Source organism: Cryptomeria japonica, chromosome 2, assembly GCF_030272615.1.
Source record: "Cryptomeria japonica chromosome 2, Sugi_1.0, whole genome shotgun sequence".
Taxonomy (NCBI): Eukaryota; Viridiplantae; Streptophyta; class Pinopsida; order Cupressales; family Cupressaceae; genus Cryptomeria; species Cryptomeria japonica.
In genome coordinates, this window is record NC_081406.1 from 132721822 (window position 1) to 132735311 (window position 13490).

Consider the following 13490-nt stretch of genomic DNA (forward strand, 5'->3'; position numbering starts at 1 on the left):
TAAAGAAGATATGTGTCTGAATAATGAAGCTTGCATGAATTAAAGAGCTGTTGTACATGATAATTAGTGTTGTCTTTATAGGTATAAAAGTTGTAGATGAAATGAAAAGCCTTTCTTGGAAGACCACCGTTCCTTGATTACATTCCTCAATTGAGGAAAATGTTTTCTCACCTGATTGCCAAAAATATACACAGAATACAATTTCAAACAAGCAATGCAATAAATTAGGAATAAATAACCCAAGGCCTATGTTAATCAAAATCTGTGTTTAAAGGTAAATTTATTTATTTAGTAAAGAAAAGTTCAATATATAAAAAAAGTTATAAAATTCAAAAATCCTGGCCAAGCACATGCTTGCAGGGGACAGTTACAATGACCTAGCCGAAGATGCTAGCCAAGCTAAAATCTATTAAAATTGAAAGTACATATCCAAATAAGCAAAATAGGAATTTATAGTTAGTTTGAAACTAGCCAGCTAATATATGATTAAAAACTAACACTGATTCAAAAAGAAGCAGGGGGAAGTACAGATACTCGGATGTTGTGTTCAGTGTTGCAGTTTTAAAAAAGAAAATGCAGAATGAGGGTAAAACCGCAGGGCAGAGGGCATATATAGCAAAAAAAGAGAATGTTGCCAAAATCTTATGATTAATCAGAAATTTCTTAGTGACTGTTATTTTCAGAATTTTGTGATCTTTTCTTGAATTTCTTCGTGGCCTGGTTAATAAATTTTAAATTAAAGATATATGCTTCAGATCCATATCTAATAAACTTGAGCATAAATATTTTGCAAAGTTGTGAATCACTACCTTTGTTCTAAGCTACTTGTCTCTAGGAAAGTTTAGGTTATTTTTTGACACTACAGGACACTGGAAATGTCACCTCCAAAATTTGATAAGGGGTACTTGTGGGTTATAACTTATAAGTATAATGTTTCTTAATTTGTAGGCAGTTTTTATATTTTAAATCTTTTTCTTATTGAAAGTGATGTTGGAAACATGACCTCGAAAATCTTATTAGTGGGGAATTGTGGAGTGAAGTATTGCATAAAATATTGCACGAGGATGCTTTCCCCCCTTTCCCCCAAAATCCCCATGTTTTTGGGATGGGGAGGTTTCTAGGATGTGGGAACTTGGGGGAAATGCCCCCTCATCGTCCCACCACCTTTGCTATCCACCCATGGATATTTTTTGGGACACCCTCCTCAAAGAGGGGATTCTTCTAGGGACATCCCCTTGGTTTGGGGACTTCTAGACATCCTTGGGACATCTAGGGGAGTTCCAAAAGTCTCTCAAATTTCCTTGGGATTCTATGCATTGTGATGTCCCCTTTTTGTTGACATCAGATATTCAATGGGATTAGCCTATTACTGACCCTCGTAGGCTAATAAGATTGAATAGAGGGTCCTTTGAGGGATGCAGCTTCTCCAGTGGTCAGAGTTTTGTAGGTTTGGCTTTCGTTCGCCTTCATTTGGACTCCGTATGCATTACTTACTATTTATAGTAAGTCAGAGATGTTAGAGATGGACCCCTGCTATTTTTAGTAATGGGGTATGGTCGTATGCAGCTTCATCATGTCAGCTCCCAGTTTAGACGACGTTCAAAAAGGATGAGTAATAATGGAGATATTAATGTTTATTTAGTCTAAATAAACATTAATGGTTTTGAGCTTATATTATTAAGTTATAATATAACTTAAGTGAGGGTCAAGGTATCATAAGTTGGGGCCATTGGAATTAATTAATTAGACTCTCAAATCAAGGTAATTATTAAATGATAAAGTGCATCTAATTTTATTATCATTTATTATCATTTAATGAGCAAAGGAGAAATCGAACTTGTGAGGGAAATATATATGTTGTCTTGAAGAACTTGAACCTCATTGTGAATTATGCATTTTGATACTTGAAGAATTTTGGAGAGGAAGAAGCCAAGGGTTTCGAATTTCCAGGACATTGGAGAACATGATACTCTTCAATGTTGCAGCTGCTGTGAAGTGGTGAAATATCCACTGAATTGTGGCATTCGGGAGAGCTTCATCCAGGAGTTCTATTTGTGCTTAAAGTTGGAGAATTTTATCAAGAGTTTGAAGGGGTTTAAAGATTGATCAATTAGAGACTTGTGGCTTCTACATGGTAGCCATTAAAGAGCAGATTGCAGGCTTTTATCGGCTGCTACAGTGCCCATGAATAGTGACGCCACAGTACCCATGAATAGTAAATCGCTACAGTACTAATGCACTTTAGAAGAGTTAATCTACAGAAATTCAAAGGGGTTTGAAAAGCGATTTTCAGATTGTTGGAGGCTACATTTATTGCTGTTAGTACCACTCATTGGCATGTGGGAATTATATGCATATATGACAAGTGTTTGTGTTAATGACAATATGCTGTAAGTGTATTTTGGTTTCTTAGAATGCATGCCAAATGTTTGTAGAAATGTCTAGCAGCTGTAGATGCATATTTCATATGATTTCAGTCACACATTGTCATTGAAAGGTTAGTGGTAGGTGTTACATTGCATTCTCATTTAGTTTCAGACTTTGATATATGACCTTTTGAGTTCAATGAATGCATATTATCATCTCATAAATCAGAATATCAAAAAGAAACCACAATCAGCAAATACAAAAGTTTCATGACAAGTGTTTGACAATATTCCTTGAGCATTTAAATCAGACATTTTCAATCAGATTTAGCAAGGGATATTACATGCATCCCGTTGATGGTGTTTTCATGCACAATACAACACAAAATAATATACTAAGTATTCTATCCTCTCTTGAACAAAGACTCCCCAAATGCTAAGTTGCGTGATCAAATGTGACGACTCCAAGGTTCTCGAATGTCAGGTTTTGTTGTACTCTTGGATAGACTCAGTTGTATGCGATGTGATATTGCTGGGATCACAAGGTGGACTTATGTTGAATGCTTTGAATTTCACTGGAACATGGAAACTAACTTGGTTTGAAAAAAAAAGGAAAAATGATAGGGGTTGAGAGAGATCTAATCTAACTCCTAGGAATTTAAGAGCAATGGACAATCTTTAGTGAAATTCAACTAAGTCTTGCTTTGACATGTAGTGAACATCTCCACAAGGCTAGTGGGATCTTCTAAGGATAGCTTTATGATTTTCAAATCATCACCACAAGCATAGATACCATCAAGTTGATGCATGCCAATGAAGGGCTGATAATTGAAGTTAAGCTTGGCTAAGATGGATCCAATTGACTATGCAAGGCAGTTTACCATCGACAAGTGTTAGTAGTATGGATATACGAATTTCATCATTGATCATATACAAAGTTCTTCCATTCATCTAAACAACATGAAAACAATATGAGAAGTAGAGATCATGCAAATTGTTGAATCAACATATCAATTTCACTTTATCTTTAATGAAGTTTACATGCCTTTTGCAACAATGTTTTGGCAACAATCTTTGCCTTCTCCTCCTACTCTACTCTAACTATTTTCCACTCACTATCTATTAACCTTTACAAATGAAGAAGTGGAGCCTTATATAGTGCTCTCATTACAATTGAGTGGCTTAGATTGATTCACAATCAATGGCTAAGATTGAAAGATAGAAACCCTAATTAGGGTTTGTTACACCCATTGCAAAGCATTTAATGTTTGATCAATGACAAAATTACATTTGATGGGACACATGTCCTCTGAAAATTCAACCAATGAATGACGACGGTAAGTGCCTCAGACTTTGTGCCCACATGTGGTAGTTATTTTCTTTGATGGATGAGTCAGGTTCATTGAATTTGTATGCCTTATCTTAGAGGGACGTGATTTGATAAGTGAAGATTAGACGCCACTTCAGCTTGTTTGATCTTTGTAACTCATTACAAGTTGTAAATGAATGAGGCATATCTCTTGATAGTCAACATTTCTAAGCTCCTCATGTGATGATGACTTTGTTCATGTCGATCTTCTAACTTTGATTAACTCTTCTGAAATTATCCCTTGTCTTGATCACTTGCATTCTCCTTGTCTTGTGTGGAAACTCCTTTGTACTAGCACTCTTCTTGGATTTCGGGAGGAAATTCAAGATTGTGAAAATTCCTCCTTGAATGCTTGATGTTGACGCCTTATGCTTGATAAGGTTGGTGTGATAGAAGCCTTCTTTATTTGAAACCTTGAGCCTTTCATCCTAGATGTTGTCAAGCTCCATTTTGGTATCTCCTTCAAATGTATATCTTCATGTTGAGATCTTTAGTACCTTGAAGTGTGAATGCTGTCCATCTTCACATTGTTACCCTCTTGTATCCATTTCCTTGAATCACAATGAGCTGATCCCTTGTATATCTTAAATCACTTTCAAGTGGTGAAGCTCCTCCTTTATGTCTTATGATTGCTTGCATCAAACCTGGATTAGATAAAAGGAAACACTTTAAACCTTGGAAGAAAGATGAAACCTGAAGTTAGTTATGATAGAAATTGAAAATTGAAAATCCTTGCATTCAAATCCAATTGATATCATTGACAATTGCACCATAAAAACTCTCTCTACAATCTGGAAATGAATTTTATGATCACAAAAACATCTGATTTTAAGTCTGATTTTGCGTCTCGGGCCTGATTTATGTCTAATTTCTCACTTTTATATGCCTGATTTGATAAGTTTTAGGTCCGAGACAGGTCTGATCTGTATTGATTTCATGTGGCACAGGAGGTGCTAATCCATGGATTGCTGATTGTCATTGCCCAAGGAGGATGTATCACACATATCCTTTGTCTAAGGATCCTTAGCCTAGGGATGAAATATCCTTAGCCTAAGGATGACATATCCTTTAGACAAGGAAGGCACAAAATTCTTAATGCGCTGATGTGCTTGGTCAAAGGATGTGATGTCCTTGGTCAAAGGATGCATGATTTCTTTAAGTCGCCAATATCCTTAGCTTAAGGATGAAATGTCCCTGGCACAAGGATGAAATATCCTTGAAATTCCTTGCCTTCTACAAATTTTCTTAATTTCCAATATGAAATATTCTTGGAATTCCATGCCTTAGCCAAATTTTCTTAATTTCCAATATGAAATATCCTTGGAATTCCATGCCTTAGCCAAAATTCCTAATTTCCAATTAGGCAATCTATAGATGAATCGCTGACTCCCAATCATTGCAAGTATAGGTCTCACCTCTTGCTGGTTTCTATGAACTAAGGACGGGCTTGTATTGCTTATGTCGCACATTCACCTTGACTAAGGATGGGTGTATTCCCTTAAGTTGCTGTTTTAGCTTGCCCAATTGGAAATGCAAGGTTTAATTTGCTTTTTGAATAGTCAAAGGAATGGCTGGCCTCTACTATGTGGCATTGTAAATACCTTAGAAACATTTTCACTGTCCATTCCAAAGGTTTTGGTGGGGCCCAAGCAATGACATGCTATTGGAAGGAGAATTGAAGGTTATAAGGTGTAAGGGGAGTGCGGTATGAAGGGAATGGGTTTTGAGGGGATGCCGTGGCAAGAAAGGATGAGGGGATACAGTAAGGAAAAGCCACAGGGGTAGGAAGGAAGGGATACGGGGGTAAAATAAATTCTGTGGTGGGATGTGAGGTTAGGAAAGGGAAGTAAAGCGGGTAAGGGAGTGGTGAAGAAGGTGTCGGGTGATAGGGAGGTATAAGGGATAGGCTAAGGTAGGATGGGGGTATTTAATGTCCCCGATTGGGATTTACCTTAATTTTTCCCTGAGACAACAATTCCAACTTAAGTGAGAATTGTAATACATTTGTAAATATAATTTTAATAATCTTGAAGATATTTTACTATAATATTTAATACAGAATTCTAAGAACAATTCAGAAGATAGGACTTATCTTGATAGCTTCCTCTGATTACAGCTGATATATTCATAACTTAGAGGGCTGCCTCCAAATTGGAAATTGATAAGATTGTGCACACGATGTTGTGCCAATGACATTGCTCACTAGGGGCATTAATCTAATTGCTAGATCCGACTTTAAATAAAACATGGACAAAAAGAAGAGATAAGTTTTCAGTTCATAATTCCAAAAATGGATGTTTTATTCACTATATATATATATATCTTTGAAGGGCGACATTTCTTGGGGTCACGTTCCTTCACAATTAATCATTCCTTTTCTTAATTGATAGTCATTTATTATCTCCTGATTATTCATTATTCTAAATCACTTTCGTATTATCTCTCCTCCTATTGCTGGCTTGGTAATTATTAATGCATACTCTGTCGTACTTCTTGGGTCTTAATCAGCAATATAGTGTAATCCTTGCTATTCACTATAATAATCATACCTATCCCTTCCTCTCATTTGAGTGTGTTTGAACTTGCTCTTATATGGCTCAAACCAATAGATGACATCCTTTTAAAGTTGATGAGACATCTCTTGTCATAATTAGACTTCTTCATAACCATTGGTTTACTTCCAAAGGATACCAATTATACTTCATATTATGATTGCTGCGGAATTGTATGAAAAGCAACCGTTGCCACCTTTAGTTAGATCGGTTTTAGACATATTGGTAATTTATTATAATCGTTGTATTTAATTATCACATATGTCGACTCTGCCTTGGTCAATATTCTTTGACCGCACCTTACTAACTCTCATGCTAGCAGTAGTGGTTATATTAATTTCATTTACAAATCGTGCCTTGAAATGATTGATGCTTGTTACTAGATTTGCTATCTTGAACCCCATTGCTATTATGTGTTGCTAGTCGATAATCTTGGTACTATCGATGAACGCCTTTCTTAGCAGCGACTCGATAAGTGATCAATATTGTCATCTCATTCATAGTGTCTCGATCGTTAACCTTGCCACGTAGATCATTATTTTTTAGAAAGATGGCCTCTCAAACTATCATGCCTTATATCGGGAAGACACTCAAATCATAATGAGCTATATACAAATCACACCATTCCATTCTTTATTCTTCATCGAGCTTTCTTAATAATAATTTTGAATTGTCCCAATGGTTTTGCAATGAGGGCTATCTACTCTTATATTTGGTCAAGATCCCCTATGATAACACCAAATATCGGGTACGTTATGAAGACACTCTCATTGTTCATCTGAATCATTGGGAGGTGAAAGGTGTCGTATTGTGTTTGAAATACTTATTCTTTTGTGTGTTCCGTCAACTTACAACAAGGAAGTATTGAGTTGGCTACAAATGTTATTTGTTGTGCCATCCAACAATATTAGCGATACTTGTTATACTGATTCAGTTCAAATAAGAAAGATGTGTGAATCACCTTAGTATTGAAGAAACTTGATATCGGTGTTCTTACAACAAGGAAGTATTGAGTTGGCTACAAATGTTATTTGTTGTGCCATCCAACAATATTAGCGATACTTGTTATACCGATTCAATTCAAATAAGAAAGATGTGTGAATCACCTCAGTATTGAAGAAACTTGATATCGGTGTTGAAATGTTGCCTTCGTTGCACAAGCCTTGCGGGATTCATCATTCCGACTTGACGTGGATCCCTCTTCATCCAATATCGGGTTTGAATTATTGAGTCGTAACTTCTATTCGTATTCGGAAAGGTGATCCTAGAAGGACCCAATCATATTGGTTCGAATGTATTACAATGGGTGGAGTATTGTATCGAGTTTTATGTATTTGAATGGGGAATAATGTCGAATTCATTCATCTCCTGACGTCTTCATATATAATCAATATGCTTGTTTTATTGTTCCATGTCAATGCTTAATCTTGATGGTCGAGATGCAATATCTAATAGTTGCTCACAAGTCTCCTCCATCGGTGTATGTAATTCCTCTTCATATTAGTAGAATTCATAAATATCATTGTCCTTCATCGGATGAGTCTTAAATATGCCTTGATTGATCTGAATGTGAATCCCTTATTGGTTATGCTGATCGCTGTGATAATAATCTTGATCATTATTAATTCTTTGTCTTTGAACCAACTACATCAACTTTATTATAAAGATAATACAATCAATATCAACAATATTTGATGAGGTCTAGTTTGGGGACATCATAGGGTAGGAGATGGGTGGAAAGGAAGGTGGGAGGATAGGAAGCATAGTAGATGAAAGGAAGGGTGGGTGTAGGGAAGGGAAGTTAGGAAATGGGAAGGTGAATGGAATAGTTAAGAGGTGGTAATGGAAGGAAGAGAAAATAATGGAGGGATAAAGGATGGAAGAGGATTAAGGAAGAAGGATGGGTGGAAGGCAAGAGATATGGGATGAAATGGAAGGAAGTGAAGGGGAAGTAGAAATGTAGAATGGATGGAGCATGGGGGAAGGTGAAGTGAGAAGATAGAAAGGTGAAAGGGAGGAAGGGATAGAAGATGTAGGTGAGGTGGTGATGATAGGTGAAGGGTAAGAAAGGTAGGAAGGTGAAAAGAAGTGAGGAATGGTGAAAGGAAATGGAGAGAAGATGGAAGGGTAAGAGGTGATAAGGAATGGAAGAAAGGTAGGAAGTAGAGGTGAATGTGAGGAAGGAAGGTGAGATGGAGGATAGGAGAGTGTGGTGAAGGCATAGAGGGGTGTAAGGAAGGAAGGGAAAGTAGAGAAGATGAAAGAGTTGTGGGATGAAGGAGTGAGATGGGAAGAAGTGGGAATGAAGATGAGGGGAGATGGAAATGGAAGTGATTGGGCTTGGGCACCCATTGGTAGTTTTGGGAGGGGCAGGTTGAAGGCTTAGGAGGGCAAAGGAAGTGTTGTACCTCACTTTATCCTAAAGAGAGAGCCTTGTTTTGATTACATTTTAGCCACCTGAGATACTACACCTCTTCCAAATGAAAGGCTAATAGCAATAAGACTCTACAACTATCGCAGAAAACAAAAAAAAAGTGGGGGTCCCCATTTGCAATGGGGCGATGTGTGAAAACGTCACAACACATCCCCCTTGGTAGGAAAATGAAAAAGCCAATATTTAAAAAAAAAGCATTTTTGATCTACTTGCCACAAGCTTTTAACCTTGATGGTCAATGGGCACTACCCAAACCTTATGCACTCACAAAAAATTATAAATAGGCATCTAAGCCTCATTTCAAATCATTCCCAAGTTTCAACAATAGTAAGGACTTGGTGTTGTAGGAAAAATAATGATAAAATTGTGAAATGGCACATGTTGTCCCTTGAACCCATCAAGGGCTCTGCCCTTGTAATGTCCACGTTGGATGAAAACCTAGCATTTTGGCTAAACCTTGATGGGCATTCTTTCATCTTGTTGGTGGGTGTGTACTTGAACTAGATGGTAGGGCCAATATCCTTGTGTCCATGAGGGGATTGGGTTGTGCTAACACTTTGGTGGGACGAAAACCCCACTCTTAATGTTGGTGGGAGCCATTTACTATCAGTTTGGGCCTTTGGTGTTGTGGTTGCTTTGCTTGCTATCATAGCCGAGGTCTCCAGGTTGAGCCTTGTAGAGAACAATGGGCATGTAATGTCCTTATTGGACGAAAACCCACTATGATGGCTAAACCCTAACGGATGTTCCTCCATCATGTTGGTGGGCATGTATTGGAATTGGATGGTGGACCAATAGCCATGTGTCCACAAGGGGGTTGGCCTGCACTAGCATGCTAGTGAGAAGAAAATCTCATTCTTAACGTTGGTGGTTGCCATTCACTACCATTCTAGGCTTTTGGCATAGTGGTTCCCTTGCTTTATCATGCCCCCTTCTTTCCATCGTGTTGATGTGTGTTTTGTGATACTTGCCAACACAAAATAAAATACTAAGTATTCCATCCTCTCTTGAACAAGGAAACCTTATATGCACCTGCTTTGGTGCAAGTGCTAGTAGCTAAGAAATTGATGCTCAGCTAAATGAGAAAAGTCATAAAAGAGTAAGGCTGATTTTTCTGTGTTTAGTGCCCAAGCACCGGTTGAGTGACCCATAACAATCTAATAAGAAGTTTTGTCTAAAGATGCATTACAAGCATAACAAGCTAATGGCATATGTAAATATTCTATCTACCGATACAATAGTAACATTTTTTTATGGAAAAATATGTGGCACAAATAATTACAAATATTGTTTTGCTAGTAATGTCTACAAGAGATGAAGAACTTAGTTTGGGTGAATGGCAGATTTTTGTTTGGGCATGTGAATACAAGAGATGGAGGGTAAGTTGTAGTTCTCTTTATCATGATGCATTCATGCTTAATTAAAGTGCTTTCATTAGAAATCATGGTTGGACGATGAGCTGAACCAAGGATGGCAGTTATATATTGATGTGTACTATCAATCTTTAGAGAATTCTGTGTTTTGCAAATGGTGAAGGACTTCATTTGGGTATTTCACTACGAGAGGTGGAGGATACTTAATAGTTCTCCTCATGATGTTGCTTTTGTGCTCATGTAAAGTTCTTTAATTAGAAATCATGGTTGGATGACCAGCTGAACCAAGGATGGCAGTTATATATTGAAATGTAATATCAATCTTTAAAGAATTGTGTTTGTGTGTGTGTGTGTGTATGTATTGTCATTTATCATGTTTTAACCTTTCAAACATAATAAAAGATGTTGAATCAATGTAAAATAGTGGATGGACATATTACCTAAGCTAAATCTTATGAAATAACTTGTAAGAAAGTTTTTAAAATCGAGAACACAAAAAATGATTAATAGAATATTAAGGCAAACCAGATTGTCAATTCAAGTCCTATCAATGAATGAAAATATAATCTCTGTAGTATCAATATCCACATTACATAGATGAACAGAAAATATATTGACGTGCATGCATAATGTGCAAGTTCCCCAGCAATATTTCTTGGTGCATTATCATTGCAGTTGCTATTTCTTACTTCAAAGTTTAAACTATCCCCATCCCTTATTGGCATCCCCAGTCCTGTATCAATACCCTCACATCTCCAGATGACTATGATACTCAAATATATGTACATGTGGTTTCTTGATCATATTATTGAGGCTTTTGTACTCACGTTTGTCAAAGAACTTTATTAACATGTTGTTATTCAGAAATTTTAACCGAAGTTGGTTATTCATTTTCCATAAAGTTTAACGTTATTGCCATTTTTTATCTGCACTTATGATTAAAGGTATGTGAAGTATTTGTTTTATATATTTGGTTGATGGGAGGATATGAAGTTTAACGTTAATATTCAATTCTTTTTCAGAGGATATACCTTCAAAAGAACCCATCTTCTTGCAGATAGCGGTCTCTATGAAGGCCATGCCTTTGTATGCTGCTCTTCCCACGGTGTCAGAATATATGATTGAACATGGTTGGACAAAGTGTTATGCTCGTGTAAGTGAAGTTGGTTGGCCCACTTATATTGCATTGATTGTGTTATACTTAATACTGGTGGAGTTTGGGATTTACTGAATGCACAGAGAGTTGCATGACATAAAACCTCTGTACAAGCATCTTCATGCAATTCATCACATCTACAACAAGCGGAATACTTTATCGCCTTTTGCTGGTATACAGTTTTGATTTGTTTAGTTTATTGTTTTCTGAAGTTTTACATTAACATAATTATTTTTTCTGTATCTGAACACTAAAATGACTAGATTGTTACCTGATTTCAAAGAAGAGCTGCATTTGTTTCCAAAATGCAATAGTTTTGGCATCTAGTTTAACATTACTTGTCTGCAAGTGTTTATAGTAGAATGAATATAAGGTACATGGTGTATACTTTCAAGTGATCCTGTGTTCTGAGCTAGGATAAGCAGATTTACAAACATTAGTACAATATTGCAACCAAGTTAAATGGAATGGATGTGCAAGAGGACAATTCGCCTTAACAGCAGAGGATCTTATAAAAAAGATGCTTTGAGATGAGGATGATAGTGGATAGAATTAAAATTAATCTTGCTGGACTAAAATCTGAAGACTACAATGGATTTATGAGTATTTGATAATGATTTGTAACAGATGAACCAGTTGTTTTAGGTAAAATGGATCGGCAGATTAATCAAGTAATATAATGGCTAGTTTTTTCTGCTCCATTCTGTGTTTCGGGCCTGTTTTGGTAGGATTTGGTGTTGTTCCTTTTAATAATTTAATAGGGTCGTCAGTCCCAGGAAAGGGGTTGCTGTTATTCTTTAGAGTTTTGCATCTGTCATAACTGCCCAAAGCAAACTCCAAAAATACTTCAGAGAAGTTCTTCCCTATACTAGTGAATTGGATTAGGATATTTCTCTCTTAATAGGGAGATGGTGCATAAGTCCAAAAGTGGTAAAATTGTTTCCCAGCAGAACCCAAAGAGTGAGAAAACATACGAATAAAATCCTGTTTAGTAAGATTCCCCAATCGATCTCTTTTTTTTTCTTGCATAGAGAGAGGAATACCCAGTCAAAGAATTGACATTGAGCCGTTTTTAGTATAGTTTAGACCTAGATTTAAAAAATTCAAAGACCTGTTTTCAAAGGGTGTGTCATTTAAATTATCACTGCATGAGAGATGGATAACTAGTTATGGTTGTGGGCATGTGGACATCCCATGTATAGGGTGCCATTTTGGCTCAATGCTTGGGCTTGTGGGGAAGGAAGGATTGGAAAAGCACTGCAGGTATTCATAAAGAAGGGGATGTTAGTTCACAAATATTATCAATTACAATTTTTATTACTACTTAGGGCTGCTATGAACCTATCAGCAGCCAAATTTTTACTCATTCTTAATTTTTCCATGTCTGTATTCTAGTGTGACGATTATAATTTCTTGGAATACTGAGATGTGAACAACTATCTGTTGTGACGTTTTCACACATCGCCCCATTGCAAATGGGGACCCTTGCTTTTTTTTGCTTTTTAGGGTTTGTTCTTTGGGTTTTTTTAGGGTTTTGTTAGCTAGCCTTTGCATTTTGAGTGTCGCCCAGGTGATCACATGGATAAGCAGGTCCGGCTTGAGTGACGTCCTGATCCTGAAATTTGGCTAAGTCTGGAATGTCCTGATCCTGAAATTTGGCTAAGTCTGGAATGTCCTGATCCTGAAATTTGACTAAGTCTGGAAATTGAAAAAACCTCCAAAAACTAGATTTTGCAATATAACTCCTGGAGGTCTGAAACCACTCTCAAACATCCTGAAAGTATCTATGGAATACAACTTAAAGTACACTTATACTTAAATGTTATATTCCATAAAAGTTATCCTGATAGAGAGTTCGAAAAGTCAAATTTCGCTCCTGTCCTTCACTGAGGATCCAGAGCGAATTTCGCTCCTGTCCCTCTCAGGAGGACCAAGGCGAAGCGCTCCTGTCCCTCACCAAGGGACCAGGGCGATAATACTTATTTGAGCCATTCCTGACCGTGTTTGGACGAATTGAGACATCAAAGGCATGGTGAAGGACGAAATGAGCATGATAGAGCATCCAGTCTTGATCAAAAACAATGAAATGATGAAGTTTTTGCCTAGAAGGTCAAATTCGCTCCTGTCCCTCACTGAAGGACCAGAGCGATTTTCTTTATATGCACAATTTTAGACCTTTTTTGGACATTAACTTTTATTCATAGCATGAGGCAGGATGATATCTTCCCTAGCAAAGACAT

The 13490-nt window shown here is 36.9% G+C and overlaps 1 pseudogene; it reads left to right on the forward strand.

The window, feature by feature from the left end:
• The window catches only part of LOC131073256 (delta(7)-sterol-C5(6)-desaturase-like), a 34837-nt pseudogene that overhangs the window by 3151 nt on the left and 18196 nt on the right, over positions 1-13490 (forward strand).